Raw genomic sequence first — 15,941 nt, forward strand, 5'->3', positions numbered from 1 at the left:
TTCCGAAGCAGCCGCTCTCTCCGGCTCGCGGAGACGAAGAAGCGGCTTCTTCGCGCAAAGGCCATTGTGCCGGTCACAGTGCACTCCAGTGCGTCGGCTTCTGCCGAAATGTGCCCGGGACCGGCGCTTAGCTCCGGGGACATCCGTACCTTCTTCTTTCAGTACTTTTGTGGTCAACATCATTGGAAAAACTTTTCCACTATGTCTGGCAAGGAGAAACTGTGCCTGCACAGAAAACATCTCCCATCGTGTTTTACATGTTGCAGAGAGGTTTGCAGAGTGTTTTGCAAGAAGAAAAACAAAGTTGTCCAAAACACCTTCCAACCGAATATTTATGTGTTTGGAAAAGGTAGGAAAGTGGTAAGGTGCCGTTTTCTATCAGTTTACAAGCTGCGCACACTATCCCAGTGTTGTTCAGCTTCATTCTTCACCTTTCCGAAGCAGCCGCTCTCTCCGGCCCCCGGAGACGAAGAAGCGGCTTCTTCGCGCAAAGGCGATTGTGCCGGTCACAGTGCACTCCAGTGCGGCGGCTTCTGCCGAAATGTGCCCGGGACCGGCGCTTAGCTCCGGGGAGCTGCGTATCCTTCGTCTTTAGCGTCTTTTGTGGTCTACATCATTGCAGAAAGTTTTTTCACTATGTCAGACAAGGTGAAACTGTGCCTGCACAGAAAACATCTCCCATCGTGTTTTACATGTTGCAGAGAGGTTTGCAGAGTGTTTTGCAAGAAGAAAAACAAAGTTGTCCAAAACACCTTCCAACCGAATATTCATGTGTTTGGAAAAGGTAGGAAAGTGGTAAGGTACTGTTTTCTATCAGTTTGCAAGCTGCGCACACAATTCTAGTGATGTGCAGCTTCATTCTCACCTTTCCGAAGCAGCCGCACTCTCCAGCTGCCGGAGGCGAAGAAGCGGCTTCTTCGCGCAAAGGCGATTGTGCCGGTCACAGTGCACTCCAGTGCGGCGGCTTCTGCCGAAATGTGCCCGGGACCGGCGCTTAGCTCCGGGGACATCCGTATCCTTCGTCTTTAGCGTCTTTTGTGGTCTCCATCATTGCAGAAAGGTTTTTCACTATGTCAGGCAAGGTGAAACTGTGCCTGCACAGAAAACATCTCCCATCGTGTTTTACATGTTGCAGAGAGGTTTGCAGAGTGTTTTGCAAGAAGAAAAACAAAGTTGTCCAAAACACCTTCCAACCGAATATTCATGTGTTTGGAAAAGGTAGGAAAGTGGTAAGGTACTGTTTTCTATCAGTTTGCAAGCTGCGCACACAATTCTAGTGATGTGCAGCTTCATTCTCACCTTTCCGAAGCAGCCGCACTCTCCAGCTGCCGGAGGCGAAGAAGCGGCTTCTTCGCGCAAAGGCGATTGTGCCGGTCACAATGCACTCCAGAGCGGCGGCTTCTGCCGCAATGTGCCCGGGACCGGCGCTTAGCTCCGGGGACATCCGTACCGTCTTCTTTCGGGACTTTTGTGGTCTACATCATTGCAAAAAACGTTTCCACTATGTGTGGCAAGGAGAAACTGTGCCTGCACAGAAAACATCTCCCATCGTGTTTTACATGTTGCAGAGAGGTTTGCAGAGTGTTTTGCAAGAAGAAAAACAAAGTTGTCCAAAACACCTTCCAACCGAATATTCATGTGTTTGGAAAAGGTAGGAAAGTGGTAAGGTACCGTTTTCTATCAGTTTGCAAGCTGCGCACACTATCCCAGTGTTGTTCAGCTTCATTCTTCACCTTTCCGAAGTAGCCGCTCTCTCCGGCTCGCGGAGACGAAGAAGCGGCTTCTTCGCGCAAAGGCGATTGTGCCTGTCACAGTGCACTCCAGTGCGGCGGCTTCTGCCGAAATGTGCCCGGGACCGGCGCTTAGCTCCGGGGAGCTGCGTATCCTTCGTCTTTAGCGTCTTTTGTGGTCAACATCATTGGAAAAACTTTTCCACTATGTCAGGCAAGGTGAAACTGTGCCTGCACAGAAAACATCTCCCATCGTGTTTTACATGTTGCAGAGAGGTTTGCAGAGTGTTTTGCAAGAAGAAAAACAAAGTTGTCCAAAACACCTTCCAACCGAATGTTCATGTGTTTGGGAAAGGTAGGAAAGTGGTAAGGTACTGTTTTCTATCAGTTTGCAAGCTGCGCACACAATTCTAGTGATGTGCAGCTTCATTCTCACCTTTCCGAAGCAGCCGCACTCTCCAGCTGCCGGAGGCGAAGAAGCGGCTTCTTCGCGCAAAGGCGATTGTGCCTGTCACAGTGCACTCCAGTGCGGCGGCTTCTGCCGAAATGTGCCCGGGACCGGCGCTTAGCTCCGGGGAGCTGCGTATCCTTCGTCTTTAGCGTCTTTTGTGGTCTACATCATTGCAGAAAGGTTTTTCGCTATGTCTGACAAGGTGAAACTGTGCCTGCACAGAAAACATCTCCCATCGTGTTTTACATGTTGCAGAGAGGCTTGCAGAGTGTTTTGCAAGAAGAAAAACAAAGTTGTCCAAAACAACTTCCAACCGAATGTTCACGTGTTCGGAAAAGGTAGGAAAGTGGTAAGGTACTGTTTTCTATCAGTTTGCAAGCTGCGCACACAATTCTAGTGATGTGCAGCTTCATTCTCACCTTTCCGAAGCAGCCGCACTCTCCAGCTGCCGGAGGCGAAGAAGCGGCTTCTTCGCGCAAAGGCGATTGTGCCGGTCACAGTGCACTCCAGTGCGGCGGCTTCTGCCGAAATGTGCCCGGGACCGGCGCTTAGCTCCGGGGACATCCGTATCCTTCGTCTTTAGCGTCTTTTGTGGTCTCCATCATTGCAGAAAGGTTTTTCACTATGTCAGGCAAGGTGAAACTGTGCCTGCACAGAAAACATCTCCCATCGTGTTTTACATGTTGCAGAGAGGTTTGCAGAGTGTTTTGCAAGAAGAAAAACAAAGTTGTCCAAAACACCTTCCAACCGAATGTTCACGTGTTTGGAAAAGGTAGGAGAGTTGTAAAGTACTGTCTTCTCTCAGTTTGCAAGCTGCGCACACTATCCCAGTGTTGTGCAGGTTCATTCTTCACCTTTCCGAAGCAGCCGCTCTCTCCGGCCCCCGGAGACGAAGAAGCGGCTTCTTCGCGCAAAGGCCATTGTGCCGGTCACAGTGCACTCCAGTGCGTCGGCTTCTGCCGAAATGTGCCCGGGACCGGCGCTTAGCTCCGGGGACATCCGTACCTTCTTCTTTCAGTACTTTTGTGGTCAACATCATTGGAAAAACTTTTCCACTATGTCTGGCAAGGAGAAACTGTGCCTGCACAGAAAACATCTCCCATCGTGTTTTACATGTTGCAGAGAGGTTTGCAGAGTGTTTTGCAAGAAGAAAAACAAAGTTGTCCAAAACACCTTCCAACCGAATATTCATGTGTTTGGAAAAGGTAGGAAAGTGGAAGGTACTGTTTTCTCTCAGTTTGCAAGCTGCGCACACAATTCTAGTGATGTGCAGCTTCATTCTCACCTTTCCGAAGCAGCCGCACTCTCCAGCTGCCGGAGGCGACGAAGCGGCTTCTTCGCGCAAAGGCGATTGTGCCGGTCACAGTGCACTCCAGTGCGTCGGCTTCTGCCGAAATGTGCCCGGGACCGGCGCTTAGCTCCGGGGACATCCGTATCCTTCGTCTTTAGCGTCTTTTGTGGTCTACATCATTGCAGAAAGGTTTTTCACTATGTCAGGCAAGGTGAAACTGTGCCTGCACAGAAAACATCTCCCATCGTGTTTTACATGTTGCAGAGAGGTTTGCAGAGTGTTTTGCAAGAAGAAAAACAAAGTTGTCCAAAACACCTTCCAACCGAATGTTCATGTGTTTGGAAAAGGTAGGAAAGTGGTAAGGTACTGTTTTCTATCAGTTTGCAAGCTGCGCACACAATTCTAGTGATGTGCAGCTTCATTCTCACCTTTCCGAAGCAGCCGCACTCTCCAGCTGCCGGAGGCGAAGAAGCGGCTTCTTCGCGCAAAGGCGATTGTGCCGGTCACAGTGCACTCCAGTGCGGCGGCTTCTGCCGAAATGTGCCCGGGACCGGCGCTTAGCTCCGGGGAGCTGCGTATCCTTCGTCTTTAGCGTCTTTTGTGGTCTACATCATTGCAGAAAGGTTTTTCGCTATGTCTGACAAGGTGAAACTGTGCCTGCACAGAAAACATCTCCCATCGTGTTTTACATGTTGCAGAGAGGCTTGCAGAGTGTTTTGCAAGAAGAAAAACAAAGTTGTCCAAAACAACTTCCAACCGAATGTTCACGTGTTCGGAAAAGGTAGGAAAGTGGTAAGGTACTGTTTTCTATCAGTTTGCAAGCTGCGCACACAATTCTAGTGATGTGCAGCTTCATTCTCACCTTTCCGAAGCAGCCACACTCTCCAGCTGCCGGAGGCGAAGAAGCGGCTTCTTCGCGCAAAGGCCATTGTGCCGGTCACAGTGCACTCCAGTGCGGCGGCTTCTGCCGAAATGTGCCCGGGACCGGCGCTTAGCTCCGGGGACATCCGTATCCTTCGTCTTTAGCGTCTTTTGTGGTCTCCATCATTGCAGAAAGGTTTTTCACTATGTCAGGCAAGGTGAAACTGTGCCTGCACAGAAAACATCTCCCATCGTGTTTTACATGTTGCAGAGAGGTTTGCAGAGTGTTTTGCAAGAAGAAAAACAAAGTTGTCCAAAACACCTTCCAACCGAATGTTCACGTGTTTGGAAAAGGTAGGAGAGTTGTAAAGTACTGTCTTCTCTCAGTTTGCAAGCTGCGCACACTATCCCAGTGTTGTTCAGCTTCATTCTTCACCTTTCCGAAGTAGCCGCTCTCTCCGGCTCGCGGAGACGAAGAAGCGGCTTCTTCGCGCAAAGGCGATTGTGCCGGTCACAGTGCACTCCAGTGCGGCGGCTTCTGCCGAAATGTGCCCGGGACCGGCGCTTAGCTCCGGGGAGCTGCGTATCCTTCGTCTTTAGCGTCTTTTGTGGTCTACATCATTGGAAAAACTTTTTCGCTATGTCTGACAAGGTGAAACTGTGCCTGCACAGAAAACATCTCCCATCGTGTTTTACATGTTGCAGAGAGGTTTGCAGAGTGTTTTGCAAGAAGAAAAACAAAGTTGTCCAAAACACCTTCCAAGCGAATATTTATGTGTTTGGAAAAGGTAGGAGAGTTGTAAGGTAATGTCTTCTATCAGTTTGCAAGCTGCGCACACTATCCCAGTGTTGTGCAGCTTCATTCTTCACCTTTCCGAAGTAGCCGCTCTCTCCGGCTCGCGGAGACGAAGAAGCGGCTTCTTCGCGCAAAGGCGATTGTGCCTGTCACAGTGCACTCCAGTGCGGTGGCTTCTGCCGAAATGTGCCCGGGACCGGCGCTTAGCTCCGGGGAACTCTGTACTTTCGTCTTTAGCGTCTTTTGTGGTCTCCATCATTGCAAAAAACATTTCCACTACTTCTGGCAAGGAGAAACTGTGCCTGCACAGAAAACATCTCCCATCGTGTTTTACATGTTGCAGAGAGGTTTGCAGAGTGTTTTGCAAGAAGAAAAACAAAGTTGTCCAAAACACCTTCCAACCGAATGTTCACGTGTTTGGAAAAGGTAGGAGAGTTGTAAAGTACTGTCTTCTCTCAGTTTGCAAGCTGCGCACACTATCCCAGTGTTGTGCAGGTTCATTCTTCACCTTTCCGAAGCAGCCGCTCTCTCCGGCCCCCGGAGACGAAGAAGCGGCTTCTTCGCGCAAAGGCCATTGTGCCGGTCACAGTGCACTCCAGTGCGTCGGCTTCTGCCGAAATGTGCCCGGGACCGGCGCTTAGCTCCGGGGACATCCGTACCTTCTTCTTTCAGTACTTTTGTGGTCAACATCATTGGAAAAACTTTTCCACTATGTCTGGCAAGGAGAAACTGTGCCTGCACAGAAAACATCTCCCATCGTGTTTTACATGTTGCAGAGAGGTTTGCAGAGTGTTTTGCAAGAAGAAAAACAAAGTTGTCCAAAACACCTTCCAACCGAATGTTCATGTGTTTGGAAAAGGTAGGAAAGTGGTAAGGTACTGTTTTCTATCAGTTTGCAAGCTGCGCACACAATTCTAGTGATGTGCAGCTTCATTCTCACCTTTCCGAAGCAGCCGCACTCTCCAGCTGCCGGAGGCGAAGAAGCGGCTTCTTCGCGCAAAGGCGATTGTGCCGGTCACAGTGCACTCCAGTGCGGCGGCTTCTGCCGAAATGTGCCCGGGACCGGCGCTTAGCTCCGGGGAGCTGCGTATCCTTCGTCTTTAGCGTCTTTTGTGGTCTACATCATTGCAGAAAGGTTTTTCGCTATGTCTGACAAGGTGAAACTGTGCCTGCACAGAAAACATCTCCCATCGTGTTTTACATGTTGCAGAGAGGCTTGCAGAGTGTTTTGCAAGAAGAAAAACAAAGTTGTCCAAAACACCTTCCAACCGAATATTCATGTGTTTGGAAAAGGTAGGAGAGTGGTAAGGTACTGTTTTCTATCAGTTTGCAAGCTGCGCACACCATCCAGTGTTCTGCAGCTTCATTCTTCACCTTTCCGAAGCAGCCGCTCTCTCCGGCTCGCGGAGACGAAGAAGCGGCTTCTTCGCGCAAAGGCCATTGTGCCGGTCACAGTGCACTCCAGTGCGGCGGCTTCTGCCGAAATGTGCCCGGGACCGGCGCTTAGCTCCGGGGACATCCGTACCTTCTTCTTTCAGTACTTTTGTGGTCAACATCATTGGAAAAACTTTTCCACTATGTCTGGCAAGGAGAAACTGTGCCTGCACAGAAAACATCTCCCATCGTGTTTTACATGTTGCAGAGAGGTTTGCAGAGTGTTTTGCAAGAAGAAAAACAAAGTTGTCCAAAACACCTTCCAAGCGAATATTTATGTGTTTGGAAAAGGTAGGAGAGTTGTAAGGTACTGTCTTCTATCAGTTTGCAAGCTGCGCACACTATCCCAGTGTTGTGCAGCTTCATTCTTCACCTTTCCGAAGTAGCCGCTCTCTCCGGCTCGCGGAGACGAAGAAGCGGCTTCTTCGCGCAAAGGCGATTGTGCCTGTCACAGTGCACTCCAGTGCGGCGGCTTCTGCCGAAATGTGCCCGGGACCGGCGCTTAGCTCCGGGGAACTCTGTACTTTCGTCTTTAGCGTCTTTTGTGGTCTCCATCATTGCAAAAAACATTTCCACTACTTCTGGCAAGGAGAAACTGTGCCTGCACAGAAAACATCTCCCATCGTGTTTTACATGTTGCAGAGAGGTTTGCAGAGTGTTTTGCAAGAAGAAAAACAAAGTTGTCCAAAACACCTTCCAACCGAATGTTCATGTGTTTGGAAAAGGTAGGAAAGTGGTAAGGTACTGTTTTCTATCAGTTTGCAAGCTGCGCACACAATTCTAGTGATGTGCAGCTTCATTCTCACCTTTCCGAAGCAGCCGCACTCTCCAGCTGCCGGAGGCGAAGAAGCGGCTTCTTCGCGCAAAGGCGATTGTGCCGGTCACAGTGCACTCCAGTGCGGCGGCTTCTGCCGAAATGTGCCCGGGACCGGCGCTTAGCTCCGGGGACATCCGTATCCTTCGTCTTTAGCGTCTTTTGTGGTCTCCATCATTGCAGAAAGGTTTTTCACTATGTCAGGCAAGGTGAAACTGTGCCTGCACAGAAAACATCTCCCATCGTGTTTTACATGTTGCAGAGAGGTTTGCAGAGTGTTTTGCAAGAAGAAAAACAAAGTTGTCCAAAACACCTTCCAACCGAATATTCATGTGTTTGGAAAAGGTAGGAAAGTGGTAAGGTACTGTTTTCTATCAGTTTGCAAGCTGCGCACACAATTCTAGTGATGTGCAGCTTCATTCTCACCTTTCCGAAGCAGCCGCACTCTCCAGCTGCCGGAGGCGAAGAAGCGGCTTCTTCGCGCAAAGGCGATTGTGCCGGTCACAATGCACTCCAGAGCGGCGGCTTCTGCCGCAATGTGCCCGGGACCGGCGCTTAGCTCCGGGGACATCCGTACCGTCTTCTTTCGGGACTTTTGTGGTCTACATCATTGCAAAAAACGTTTCCACTATGTGTGGCAAGGAGAAACTGTGCCTGCACAGAAAACATCTCCCATCGTGTTTTACATGTTGCAGAGAGGTTTGCAGAGTGTTTTGCAAGAAGAAAAACAAAGTTGTCCAAAACACCTTCCAACCGAATATTCATGTGTTTGGAAAAGGTAGGAAAGTGGTAAGGTACCGTTTTCTATCAGTTTGCAAGCTGCGCACACTATCCCAGTGTTGTTCAGCTTCATTCTTCACCTTTCCGAAGTAGCCGCTCTCTCCGGCTCGCGGAGACGAAGAAGCGGCTTCTTCGCGCAAAGGCGATTGTGCCGGTCACAGTGCACTCCAGTGCGGCGGCTTCTGCCGAAATGTGCCCGGGACCGGCGCTTTGCTCCGGGGAACTCCGTACTTTCGTCTTTAGCGTCTTTTGTGGTCTCCATCATTGCAAAAAACATTTCCACTACTTCTGGCAAGGAGAAACTGTGCCTGCACAGAAAACATCTCCCATCGTGTTTTACATGTTGCAGAGAGGTTTGCAGAGTGTTTTGCAAGAAGAAAAACAAAGTTGTCCAAAACAACTTCCAACCGAATGTTCACGTGTTTGGAAAAGGTAGGAGAGTTGTAAAGTACTGTCTTCTCTCAGTTTGCAAGCTGCGCACACTATCCCAGTGTTGTGCAGCTTCATTCTTCACCTTTCCGAAGCAGCCGCTCTCTCCGGCCCCCGGAGACGAAGAAGCGGCTTCTTCGCGCAAAGGCCATTGTGCCGGTCACAGTGCACTCCAGTGCGTCGGCTTCTGCCGAAATGTGCCCGGGACCGGCGCTTAGCTCCGGGGACATCCGTACTTTCTTCTTTCAGTACTTTTGTGGTCAACATCATTGGAAAAACTTTTCCACTATGTCTGGCAAGGAGAAACTGTGCCTGCACAGAAAACATCTCCCATCGTGTTTTACATGTTGCAGAGAGGTTTGCAGAGTGTTTTGCAAGAAGAAAAACAAAGTTGTCCAAAACACCTTCCAACCGAATGTTCACGTGTTCGGAAAAGGTAGGAAAGTGGTAAGGTACTGTTTTCTATCAGTTTGCAAGCTGCGCACACAATTCTAGTGATGTGCAGCTTCATTCTCACCTTTCCGAAGCAGCCGCACTCTCCAACTGCCGGAGGCGAAGAAGCGGCTTCTTCGCGCAAAGGCGATTGTGCCGGTCACAGTGCACTCCAGTGCGGCGGCTTCTGCCGCAATGTGCCCGGGACCGGCGCTTCGCTCCGGGGAGCTGCGTATCCTTCGTCTTTAGCGTCTTTTGTGGTCTACATCATTGCAGAAAGTTTTTTCACTATGTCAGACAAGGTGAAACTGTGCCTGCACAGAAAACATCTCCCATCGTGTTTTACATGTTGCAGAGAGGTTTGCAGAGTGTTTTGCAAGAAGAAAAACAAAGTTGTCCAAAACACCTTCCAACCGAATATTCATGTGTTTGGAAAAGGTAGGAAAGTGGTAAGGTACTGTTTTCTATCAGTTTGCAAGCTGCGCACACAATTCTAGTGATGTGCAGCTTCATTCTCACCTTTCCGAAGCAGCCGCACTCTCCAGCTGCCGGAGGCGAAGAAGCGGCTTCTTCGCGCAAAGGCGATTGTGCCGGTCACAGTGCACTCCAGTGCGGCGGCTTCTGCCGAAATGTGCCCGGGACCGGCGCTTAGCTCCGGGGACATCCGTATCCTTCGTCTTTAGCGTCTTTTGTGGTCTCCATCATTGCAGAAAGGTTTTTCACTATGTCAGGCAAGGTGAAACTGTGCCTGCACAGAAAACATCTCCCATCGTGTTTTACATGTTGCAGAGAGGTTTGCAGAGTGTTTTGCAAGAAGAAAAACAAAGTTGTCCAAAACACCTTCCAACCGAATGTTCACGTGTTTGGAAAAGGTAGGAGAGTTGTAAAGTACTGTCTTCTCTCAGTTTGCAAGCTGCGCACACTATCCCAGTGTTGTGCAGGTTCATTCTTCACCTTTCCGAAGCAGCCGCTCTCTCCGGCCCCCGGAGACGAAGAAGCGGCTTCTTCGCGCAAAGGCCATTGTGCCGGTCACAGTGCACTCCAGTGCGTCGGCTTCTGCCGAAATGTGCCCGGGACCGGCGCTTAGCTCCGGGGACATCCGTACCTTCTTCTTTCAGTACTTTTGTGGTCAACATCATTGGAAAAACTTTTCCACTATGTCTGGCAAGGAGAAACTGTGCCTGCACAGAAAACATCTCCCATCGTGTTTTACATGTTGCAGAGAGGTTTGCAGAGTGTTTTGCAAGAAGAAAAACAAAGTTGTCCAAAACACCTTCCAACCGAATGTTCACGTGTTCGGAAAAGGTATGAGAGTGGTAAGGTACTGTTTTCTATCAGTTTGCAAGCTGCGCACACTATCCCAGTGTTGTGCAGCTTCATTCTTCACCTTTCCGAAGCAGCCGCACTCTCCAGCTGCCGGAGGCGAAGAAGCGGCTTCTTCGCGCAAAGGCGATTGTGCCGGTCACAGTGCACTCCAGTGCGGCGGCTTCTGCCGAAATGTGCCCGGGACCGGCGCTTAGCTCCGGGGAGCTGCGTATCCTTCGTCTTTAGCGTCTTTTGTGGTCTACATCATTGCAGAAAGGTTTTTCGCTATGTCAGGCATGGTGAAACTGTGCCTGCACAGAAAACATCTCCCATCGTGTTTTACATGTTGCAGAGAGGTTTGCAGAGTGTTTTGCAAGAAGAAAAACAAAGTTGTCCAAAACACCTTCCAACCGAATATTCATGTGTTTGGAAAAGGTAGGAAAGTGGTAAGGTACTGTTTTCTATCAGTTTGCAAGCTGCGCACACTATCCCAGTGTTGTGCAGCTACATTCTTCACCTTTCCGAAGCAGCCGCTCTCTCCGGCTCGCGGAGACGAAGAAGCGGCTTCTTCGCGCAAAGGCGATTGTGCCTGTCACAGTGCACTCCAGTGCGGCGGCTTCTGCCGCAATGTGCCCGGGACCGGCGCTTAGCTCCGGGGAGCTCCGTATCTTTCGTCGTTAGCGTCTTTTGTGGTCTACATCATTGCAAAAAACTTTTCCACTATGTCTGGCAAGGAGAAACTGTGCCTGCACAGAAAACATCTCCCATCGTGTTTTACATGTTGCAGAGAGGTTTGCAGAGTGTTTTGCAAGAAGAAAAACAAAGTTGTCCAAAACAACTTCCAACCGAATATTCATGTGTTTGGAAAAGGTAGGAGAGTGGTAAGGTACTGTTTTCTATCAGTTTGCAAGCTGCGCACACCATCCAGTGTTGTGCAGCTTCATTCTTCACCTTTCCGAAGCAGCCGCTCTCTCCGGCTCGCGGAGACGAAGAAGCGGCTTCTTCGCGCAAAGGCGATTGTGCCGGTCACAATGCACTCCAGTGCGGCGGCTTCTGCCGAAATGTGCCCGGGACCGGCGCTTAGCTCCGGGGAGCTCCGTATCTTTCGTCGTTAGCGTCTTTTGTGGTCTACATCATTGCAAAAAACTTTTCCACTATGTCTGGCAAGGAGAAACTGTGCCTGCACAGAAAACATCTCCCATCGTGTTTTACATGTTGCAGAGAGGTTTGCAGAGTGTTTTGCAAGAAGAAAAACAAAGTTGTCCAAAACACCTTCCAACCGAATGTTCATGTGTTTGGAAAGGTAGGAGAGTTGTAAGGTACTGTCTTCTATCAGTTTGCAAGCTGCGCACACTATCCCAGAGTTGTTCAGCTTCATTCTTCACCTTTCCGAAGCAGCCGCTCTCTCCGGCTCGCGGAGACGAAGAAGCGGCTTCTTCGCGCAAAGGCGATTGTGCCGGTCACAGTGCACTCCAGAGCGGCGGCTTCTGCCGCAATGTGCCCGGGACCGGCGCTTAGCTCCGGGGACATCCGTATCCTTCGTCTTTAGCGTCTTTTGTGGTCTACATCATTGCAGAAAGATTTTTCACTATGTCAGGCAAGGTGAAACTGTGCCTGCACAGAAAACATCTCCCATCGTGTTTTACATGTTGCAGAGAGGTTTGCAGAGTGTTTTGCAAGAAGAAAAACAAAGTTGTCCAAAACACCTTCCAACCGAACATTTATGTGTTTGGAAAAGGTAGGAAAGTGGTAAGGTACTGTTTTCTCTCAGTTTGCAAGCTGCGCACACAATTCTAGTGATGTGCAGCTTCATTCTCACCTTTCCGAAGCAGCCGCACTCTCCAGCTGCCGGAGGCGATGAAGCGGCTTCTTCGCGCAAAGGCGATTGTGCCGGTCACAGTGCACTCCAGTGCGGCGGCTTCTGCCGAAATGTGCCCGGGACCGGCGCTTTGCTCCGGGGAACTCCGTACTTTCGTCTTTAGCGTCTTTTGTGGTCTCCATCATTGCAGAAAGGTTTTTCACTATGTCAGGCAAGGTGAAACTGTGCCTGCACAGAAAACATCTCCCATCGTGTTTTACATGTTGCAGAGAGGTTTGCAGAGTGTTTTGCAAGAAGAAAAACAAAGTTGTCCAAAACACCTTCCAACCGAATGTTCACGTGTTCGGAAAAGGTAGGAGAGTGGTAAGGTACTGTTTTTTATCAGTTTGCAAGCTGCGCACACAATTCTAGTGATGTGCAGCTTCATTCTCACCTTTCCGAAGCAGCCGCACTCTCCAGCTGCCGGAGGCGAAGAAGCGGCTTCTTCGCGCAAAGGCGATTGTGCCGGTCACAGTGCACTCCAGTGCGGCGGCTTCTGCCGAAATGTGCCCGGGACCGGCGCTTAGCTCCGGGGACATCCGTATCCTTCGTCTTTAGCGTCTTTTGTGGTCTACATCATTGCAGAAAGGTTTTTCACTATGTCAGGCAAGGTGAAACTGTGCCTGCACAGAAAACATCTCCCATCGTGTTTTACATGTTGCAGAGAGGTTTGCAGAGTGTTTTGCAAGAAGAAAAACAAAGTTGTCCAAAACACCTTCCAACCGAATGTTCATGTGTTCGGAAAGGTAGGAGAGTTGTAAGGTACTGTCTTCTATCAGTTTGCAAGCTGCGCACACTATCCCAGTGTTGTGCAGCTTCATTCTTCACCTTTCCGGAGCAGCCGCACTCTCCAGCTGCCGGAGGCGAAGAAGCGGCTTCTTCGCGCAAAGGCGATTGTGCCGGTCACAATGCACTCCAGAGCGGCGGCTTCTGCCGCAATGTGCCCGGGACCGGCGCTTAGCTCCGGGGACATCCGTACCGTCTTCTTTCGGGACTTTTGTGGTCTACATCATTGCAAAAAACGTTTCCACTATGTCTGGCAAGGAGAAACTGTGCCTGCACAGAAAACATCTCCCATCGTGTTTAAATGTTGCAGAGAGGTTTGCAGAGTGTTTTGCAAGAAGAAAAACAAAGTTGTCCAAAACACCTTCCAACCGAATATTCATGTGTTTGGAAAAAGTAGGAAAGTGGTAAGGTACTGTTTTCTATCAGTTTGCAAGATGCGCACACTATCCCAGTGTTGTTCAGCTTCATTCTTCACCTTTCCGAAGTAGCCGCTCTCTCCGGCTCGCGGAGACGAAGAAGCGGCTTCTTCGCGCAAAGGCGATTGTGCCTGTCACAGTGCACTCCAGTGCGGCGGCTTCTGCCGAAATGTGCCCGGGACCGGCGCTTAGCTCCGGGGAGCTGCGTATCCTTCGTCTTTAGCGTCTTTTGTGGTCTACATCATTGGAAAAACTTTTCCACTATGTCTGGCAAGGAGAAACTGTGCCAGCACAGAAAACATCTCCCATCGTGTTTTACATGTTGCAGAGAGGTTTGCAGAGTGTTTTGCAAGAAGAAAAACAAAGTTGTCCAAAACACCTTCCAACCGAATGTTCACGTGTTTGGAAAAGGAAGGAGAGTTGTAAAGTACTGTCTTCTCTCAGTTTGCAAGCTGCGCACACTATCCCAGTGTTGTGCAGGTTCATTCTTCACCTTTCCGAAGCAGCCGCTCTCTCCGGCCCCCGGAGACGAAGAAGCGGCTTCTTCGCGCAAAGGCCATTGTGCCGGTCACAGTGCACTCCAGTGCGTCGGCTTCTGCCGAAATGTGCCCGGGACCGGCGCTTAGCTCCGGGGACATCCGTACCTTCTTCTTTCAGTACTTTTGTGGTCAACATCATTGGAAAAACTTTTCCACTATGTCTGGCAAGGAGAAACTGTGCCTGCACAGAAAACATCTCCCATCGTGTTTTACATGTTGCAGAGAGGTTTGCAGAGTGTTTTGCAAGAAGAAAAACAAAGTTGTCCAAAACACCTTCCAACCGAATATTCATGTGTTTGGAAAAGGTAGGAAAGTGGTAAGGTACTGTTTTCTATCAGTTTGCAAGCTGCGCACACAATTCTAGTGATGTGCAGCTTCATTCTCACCTTTCCGAAGCAGCCGCACTCTCCAGCTGCCGGAGGCGAAGAAGCGGCTTCTTCGCGCAAAGGCGATTGTGCCGGTCACAGTGCACTCCAGTGCGGCGGCTTCTGCCGAAATGTGCCCGGGACCGGCGCTTAGCTCCGGGGACATCCGTATCCTTCGTCTTTAGCGTCTTTTGTGGTCTCCATCATTGCAGAAAGGTTTTTCACTATGTCAGGCAAGGTGAAACTGTGCCTGCACAGAAAACATCTCCCATCGTGTTTTACATGTTGCAGAGAGGTTTGCAGAGTGTTTTGCAAGAAGAAAAACAAAGTTGTCCAAAACACCTTCCAACCGAATATTCATGTGTTTGGAAAAGGTAGGAAAGTGGTAAGGTACTGTTTTCTATCAGTTTGCAAGCTGCGCACACAATTCTAGTGATGTGCAGCTTCATTCTCACCTTTCCGAAGCAGCCGCACTCTCCAGCTGCCGGAGGCGAAGAAGCGGCTTCTTCGCGCAAAGGCGATTGTGCCGGTCACAATGCACTCCAGAGCGGCGGCTTCTGCCGCAATGTGCCCGGGACCGGCGCTTAGCTCCGGGGACATCCGTACCGTCTTCTTTCGGGACTTTTGTGGTCTACATCATTGCAAAAAACGTTTCCACTATGTGTGGCAAGGAGAAACTGTGCCTGCACAGAAAACATCTCCCATCGTGTTTTACATGTTGCAGAGAGGTTTGCAGAGTGTTTTGCAAGAAGAAAAACAAAGTTGTCCAAAACACCTTCCAACCGAATATTCATGTGTTTGGAAAAGGTAGGAAAGTGGTAAGGTACCGTTTTCTATCAGTTTGCAAGCTGCGCACACTATCCCAGTGTTGTTCAGCTTCATTCTTCACCTTTCCGAAGTAGCCGCTCTCTCCGGCTCGCGGAGACGAAGAAGCGGCTTCTTCGCGCAAAGGCGATTGTGCCTGTCACAGTGCACTCCAGTGCGGCGGCTTCTGCCGAAATGTGCCCGGGACCGGCGCTTTGCTCCGGGGAGCTGCGTATCCTTCGTCTTTAGCGTCTTTTGTGGTCTACATCATTGGAAAAACTTTTCCACTATGTCTGGCAAGGAGAAACTGTGCCTGCACAGAAAACATCTCCCATCGTGTTTTACATGTTGCAGAGAGGTTTGCAGAGTGTTTTGCAAGAAGAAAAACAAAGTTGTCCAAAACACCTTCCAACCGAATGTTCACGTGTTTGGAAAAGGTAGGAGAGTTGTAAAGTACTGTCTTCTCTCAGTTTGCAAGCTGCGCACACTATCCCAGTGTTGTGCAGCTTCATTCTTCACCTTTCCGAAGCAGCCGCTCTCTCCGGCCCCCGGAGACGAAGAAGCGGCTTCTTCGCGCAAAGGCCATTGTGCCGGTCACAGTGCACTCCAGTGCGTCGGCTTCTGCCGAAATGTGCCCGGGACCGGCGCTTAGCTCCGGGGACATCCGTACTTTCTTCTTTCAGTACTTTTGTGGTCAACATCATTGGAAAAACTTTTCCACTATGTCTGGCAAGGAGAAACTGTGCCTGCACAGAAAACATCTCCCATCGTGTTTTACATGTTGCAGAGAGGTTTGCAGAGTGTTTTGCAAGAAGAAAAACAAAGTTGTCCAAAACACCTTCCAACCGAA

Source organism: Zonotrichia albicollis, unplaced genomic scaffold, assembly GCF_047830755.1.
Source record: "Zonotrichia albicollis isolate bZonAlb1 unplaced genomic scaffold, bZonAlb1.hap1 Scaffold_257, whole genome shotgun sequence".
In the NCBI taxonomy this organism is placed as follows: domain Eukaryota; kingdom Metazoa; phylum Chordata; class Aves; order Passeriformes; family Passerellidae; genus Zonotrichia; species Zonotrichia albicollis.